The 6,734-nt window shown below is 37.2% G+C and overlaps 1 long non-coding RNA gene across 1 annotated transcript; it reads left to right on the forward strand.

Annotated features, from left to right (window-relative positions):
• Nucleotides 1-249: 249 nt before the first annotated feature.
• Nucleotides 250-5,533, forward strand: LOC128559979 (uncharacterized). Its single transcript, XR_008372849.1, has 3 exons — nucleotides 250-389; nucleotides 4,382-4,423; nucleotides 5,324-5,533. It is a non-coding gene; the product is annotated as an uncharacterized LOC128559979 (long non-coding RNA).
• The last annotated feature ends 1,201 nt before the right edge of the window (nucleotides 5,534-6,734 follow it).

Consider the following 6,734-nt stretch of genomic DNA (forward strand, 5'->3'; position numbering starts at 1 on the left):
CGAAAAAAGGCAATTAGGGGAAAAGGGAAAAGGTTTTTTAGTGCAGGGGGTTGTCATCTGATAAACAGCAGTATTTTATGTTGGTGCTGTTTTTGGGAAATTTTTTTCATGTAAAAATTGGAAGTAAAACAGAAATAAAAACAGATGGCGAAAGACTTCGAAATTGGAATGAGTTTTTTGGGTATCAGCCGAAGAGGAAAAAATTTTATGAGGGACGCAATAAGTGACAACCTGTGGGATCCCCAAAAGAACAATCAGATACAACACTACAGCCTCTGATGCAACAAGGACTAACGACTTAGCATTTGAGTGCTATGTTTCTGTGAGTGGAAATCCTTATGAAACAACTTATGAAACACCAAATAAACCTAAGTTTTATGTTGATGTCAGTAAGTACTTTCTATTTCTTACACTACCCCATTTGTTTTCCTTGCAAACAAATAAAGGCTGCAAGTGTAAATTTATTATTGGATACAATGATTATTATCATTGTTTGTATTTCATTTTAAATTGGCTCTTCTGTGAATTTTCCCTTCATTGTTGCCAGCAATTTGTGAATGAAAAAGGTAAGTTTTTGTGCCCAACCCCCCCCCCCCCCCCCCCCCCCCCCCCCATGAGTGGTAGGGGCATATAGATTTGGTCTTGTACGTCCATCCAAAGTTCGTGACGCGCCTAGGTAAAAAAGTATTTGATATGAATTGATGAAACTTTGCATGAGACCGTTTCGTCTAGCATCAGTACCTCTAACTAGAATGACTTGATACTAATGCAGATGTAACCTGTGACCATTCCTCATCTTCAGACATCACCTGACTTCAGTTTGACCTTGACCTTTAACTTGACATTGTTTTGGACTAAGGTTGCTTTGTATTGACAAGGATGCCACCGGGGGCATCAAGCGTTTATTGAACGCAGCTCCTTGTTTGTCTGGCTCCACCCCCTATTTTCAGAGTTATGGCCCCTGAAATAGTAAAAAATGCACATTTTCACCTTGTGACACGTCTAGCTCAAAAAGTATTTGACATAGATTCATGAAACTTTGCATGAGTCTAAATCATGATATGAACTTGGGTACCTCCTATTTTTCATTTGGGTTCGCCCCCTATTTTCAGTGTTATGGCCCCTGAAATAGTAAAACATGCACATTTTCACCTTGTGACGTGCCTAGCTCAGAAAGTATTTCATATTAATTGATTAAATCATGCATGAGTCTTTATCTTGATATGAACCTGTGCACCTACTATTTTTTGTCTGGCTCCGCCCTCTATTTTCAGAGTTATAGCCCCTGAAATAGTCAGAAATGCACATTTTCACCTTGTGACACGCCTAGCTCAAAAAGTATTTGATATAGATTCATGAAACCTTGTGTGAGTCTTTATTATGACATGCACTTGCGCACCTCCTATTTGTCATTTGGATCCGCCCCCTATTTTCAGAGTTATGGCCCTTGAAATAGTAAAAAATGCACATTTTCACCTTGTGACGCGCCTAGCTCAAAAAGTATTTCATATAAAATGATGAAATCTTGCATGAGTCTATATGAACTTGCGCACCTATTTTCACAGTTATGGCCCCTGAAATAGTCAAAAATGCTTATTTTCACCTTGTAACACGCCTAGCTCAAAAAGAATTTGATATAGATTCATGAAACTTTGTACCAGTCTTAATCATGATATGAACTTGCGACCTCCTATTTTTCATTTGGGACCGCCCCCTATTTTCAGAGTTATGGCCCCTGAAATAGTAAAAAATGCACATTTTCACTATGTGACGCACCTAGCTCAAAAAGTATTTAATATAAATTGTTGAAAACTTGCTTGAGTCTTTATCATGATATTAACTTGCACACCTCTTATATTTTGGCTGGCTCCACCCCCTATGTTTAAAGTTATGGCCCCTGAAATAGTAAAAAAATGCACATTTTCGCCTAATTATGTGCCTAGCTCAAAAAGTATTTGATGTAAATTCATGAAACCTTGCTTGAGTCGTTATCATAATGTGACCTTGCACATTTGGCATTCTTCTTGAGAATCTTAGTGCTTATTACAGAGTTATGGCCCTTGAAATAGCCAAAATAGTGGATTTTTTGCTTGTGATGCTCGTAGCTCGAAAAGTATATGGCCTAGAATAATGAATCCTTTACATAAAATGTTTGTTGAGGCTATACCTCATTAAGATTGCAAACATATGAATTATTGCCCCTTATTTGTGACAAATGTACTGGGGGGGGGGGGGGGGGGGGGGGGGGGCACACCCTCTGTCCTACAGACAAATTCTAGTTATATTCATAAATGCACTCAGAGCAATAAATGACTGTTAGGATATAATCCTAAATGAGAGAGCCCAACAGAAAATCTTTTCAAAGATATGTAAATAGTTATGAAATTGATGAAGATTAAAAATTGTTCTTACTTATATTGTTCACAACATCAGCAGGATCTTATTCCATTTTTTTATGTCTCCTCTCTCATCTTTCTGTAGCAACATGCATATACCTAGATTGTTAATGTTTTGATAACAGAATTCCTATTTTTAGCTCGACTATTCAAAGAATAGTCTAGCTATTCTACTCACCCTGGCGTCGGCGTCGGCGTCACACCTTGGTTAAGTTTTTGCATGCAAGTACATACAGCCATCAATTAAAGGCATATAGCTTTGAAACTTATTTTTTCTTTTTCTAGGTCAATTACCAACCTCTCTGGGTCAAGTCCCATAACTCTGACATGTATTTTGAGCAAATTATGCCCCCTTTTGGACTTAGAAAATTTTGGTTAAAGTTTTACATGCAAGTTACTATCTCCAAAACTAATGCAGATATTGATTTGAAACTTCACGTGTCTTCGGGGTTATAAAACTAGTTGATAGCAGCAAGTCCCATAACTCTGACTTTCATTTTGGCCAAATTATGCCCCCTTTTGGACTTAGAAAATTCTGGTTAAAGTTTTGCGTGCAAGTACATACAGCTATTTCTAAAAGGCATTATAGATTTGAAACTTATTTTTTCTTTTTCTAGATCAATTACCAACCTCACTGGGTGAAGACCCATAACTCTGACATGTATTTTGAGCAGATTATGCCCCCTTTTAGACTTAGAAAATTTTGGTTAAAGTTTTACATGCAAGTTACTATCTCCAAAACTAATGCAGATATTGATTTGAAACTTCACATGTGTCTTCGGGGTTATAAAACTAGTTGATAGGAGCAAGTCCCATAACTCTGACCTTCATTTTGGCCAAATTATGCCCCCTTTTGGACTTAGAAAATTCTGGTTAAAGTTTTGCGTGCAAGTACATACAGCTATTTCTAAAAGGCATATAGATTTGAAACTTATTTTTTCTTTTTCTAGATCAATTACCAACCTCACTGGGTCAAGTCCCATAACTCTGACATGTTTATTGAGCAAATTATGCCCTCTTTTAGACTAAGAAAATTTTGGTTAAAGTTTTACATGCAAGTTATTATCTCCAAAACTAATGCAGATATTGATTTGAAACTTCACATGTGTCTTCGGGGTTATAAAACTAGTTGATAGCAGCAAGTCCCATAACGCTGACCTTCATTTTGGCCAAATTATGCCCCCTTTTGGACTTAGCAAATTCTGGTTAAAGTTTTGCGTGCAAGTACATACAGCTATTACTAAAAGGCATATAGATTTGAAACTTATTTTTTTCTTTTTCTAGATCAATTACTAACCTCACTGGATCAAGTCCCATAACTCTGGCATGTATTTTGGGCAAATTATGCCCCCTTTTGGACTTTGAAAATTCTGGTTAAAGTTTTACATGCAAGTTTCTATCTCCAAAACTAATGCAGATATTGAATTGAAACTTCACATGTGCCTTCGGGGTTATAAAACTAGTTGATAGGAGCAAGTCCCATAACTCAGTCGTATATGCATTTTGGTCAAACTATTCACGCTTTTGAACTTAAAACTCTTTTGATATTTAACCTTTTTGGGTAATATTTTCCTGCTTCTGGGACAATATTTCGAATAGTTGAGCTTGGCTGTCTTACGGACAGCTCTTGTTGTATTTGCAGTTAGACTTGTGTTTATGATGACATTATACTAATCGATATTCATTAGTATGATTATTGTTTATTAAGTTCATTGTGTCTGTATTGCCCTTGTACTGGTAATGAGAATCATAGTGGTTCCATCTTTAATTTATAATCTCTGACTGGTGGATCGGATCAGATCGTTACATGGCTGATGATCTACAGCTCTAGACACTGTGCATGCAGTCTTCATTTCAGAATGAGAAAGTAGAAATTAGGAAACAAAACAAAAAATATCAAGGAGATTATGCTGTTTGCAGTTAAGCAGATTTAATAAATGTATCAGTATCTGTAGCTGTTACAGGTTGTTATATTTATATTTCAGATGGAGGTGATGAAACTCCGTCAACAGACACAGCTAAAGCAGGTAAAATATGTCAGGCAGTTTAGGAAAATTTAACCAACAATCTATGTTTTTCAAGGAAACTTGATACCACTGTCAATATTTGTATATATTAATTACACCCTGTTAAAGATTTACTCAAAACATTTCATCATAGATATGTAGAAACACTGTAACAAATGTTTACATATTAAGTAAGAGCCTAGTCCTGTTTTAAAAAGATAGGATACTTCAGTACCTTGCAGCCTTGTCTAATCTCCTGTAGACATCTAGCATCTAGCAAGAAGTTGTCTCTGAGGGTACTAGGGTGTAATGTTACCCCTGTCTGCAGATTGCCATGCTCTAGTTCAGCAAGACATTGTTCCTACATTTCAAGTTGTCTTGATTTGCTGTATGGCGTATAGATCAAATCATTTTGCTGGCCATAGGAGTTTTCATCAGTTGTAAACTGCAGAGATACACACGTATATCACATACATACAAGTTTACTCTTACATTACCAGAAACATGAAAATATATGAATACATTACATACTTTATGCTAAGTATGATTCAAAAATGCTGAAATTGTCACAAAGATATCAATGTGTAATTTTTAATATCTTCATGATCCTTGATGAATACTTGATACTTGGGTTACATATGATTTTAAAACAGGACGTTGAATTCTTCATGTGAGGAAGCCATCCAGCTGGCTTATGGAAGATCGGTGGTTCTACACAGGTACCCGCTTGTGGTGAAATAATGCACGACGGGTCACCTGGGGTCTTCCTCCATCATCAAAGCTGGAAAGTTGAACCATATGACCTATGTGTTGGTGTGATGTTAAACCCAACAAAATAAAGTATTCAAATGGGGTGTACCACACAGTGTCTAGTTACAGCACAGTGAAAATATTTTTAACAAAATGAAATTTGTATTCTAGGAAGTGGCGATGCAGGTGTTATTGCCGGCTCAGTTGTCGGTGGTCTGGTATTGATTGTGATCATAGTTTTACTAGTATACTTCCTCTGGTATAGAAGACGAAATTCCGGCGAGGATTGTAAGTGTGAAAGCATGTATATTCAGCAATAAAGGAAGAAAAAGCTTGATGGTTGCTGGTGATCAAATTTTAATAAGTTACTTAGGCAGTAAATCTTCCTTTTATAAACTCATACTCATTTGATATCATTTTCTTTCAATACTTGTGGTTTATTCTGCCCTAACTAGGTTGGAAGTCAAAGAAGTATGTGGAAACTTAAAGTATTAAAGCTCTTGCCTATGTGAATTGTTGAAATTTGTCACCAGAACTTCAATGTCATGTTTAAATTGACTTATATTTGAGAATGTAAGAAATAATACATGTTCAGGACTGGGGAGTAATACTGGAGCCATTATAGGCGGAGTAGTAGGAGGCCTTCTCGCCATCATTATAATTGTTGTTGTCGTTTGGTTCTTGTGGTTCCGTCGCCAGAGAGACGGTGCTGATTGTAAGTCGTCATGCAAGCCACATACACATGTAGTAGTGGCCAATTGTTCTGTACTCAGAAACCAAAACTGTTGGTACTTTCCTTTGAAATTCTTAAGAGTTTTTAGCCCACCATCATCAGATGGTGGGCTATTCAAATCACTCTGCGTCCGTGGTCCGTCGTCCTTCCGTCCGTCCGTCCGTCCGTCATTCCGTCCGTCCTTCCGTTAACAATTTCTCATTATCGCATCTCCTCAGAAACTACCAGGGGGATTTTGACCAAACTTTGTCAAAATGATGTATTGGTACCCTAGTTGTGTCCCCCTGAAAATCAGACTGGTTCAACAATTTTTTAATGAGTTATGGCCCTTTGTTTATTTCTATAATTTACATAGATTTATATAGGGAAAAACTTTGAAAATATTCTTGTCCAAAACCACAGAGCCTAGGGCTTTGATATTTGGTATAAAGCATCATCTAGTGGTCCTCTACCAAGATGATTCATATTTTTTCCCTTGGGTCTAATATGGCTCCGCCCCGGGGGTCACATGGTTTATATAGACTTGTATAGGGAAAAAACTTTGAAAAACCTCTTGTTCAAACCACAGGGCCTAGGGCTTTGATATTTTGTTTGTGACATTCATTTAGTGGTCTTCTGCTATGATTGTTCAAATTATCCCCTAGGGTCAAATATGACCCTGCCCCGGGGGTCACATGGTTTACATAGACTTATATAGGGAAAAACTTTGAAAATTTTCTGGTCCAAACCACAAAGACTAGGGCTTTGGCATTTTTAATGTAGTGGTTCTCTACCAAGTTTGTTCAAATTATCCCCTTAGGGTCAATATGGCCCCGCCCTGGGGGTCACATGGTTCATATAGACTTGTAT

This window comes from Mercenaria mercenaria, chromosome 10, assembly GCF_021730395.1.
Source record: "Mercenaria mercenaria strain notata chromosome 10, MADL_Memer_1, whole genome shotgun sequence".
In the NCBI taxonomy this organism is placed as follows: domain Eukaryota; kingdom Metazoa; phylum Mollusca; class Bivalvia; order Venerida; family Veneridae; genus Mercenaria; species Mercenaria mercenaria.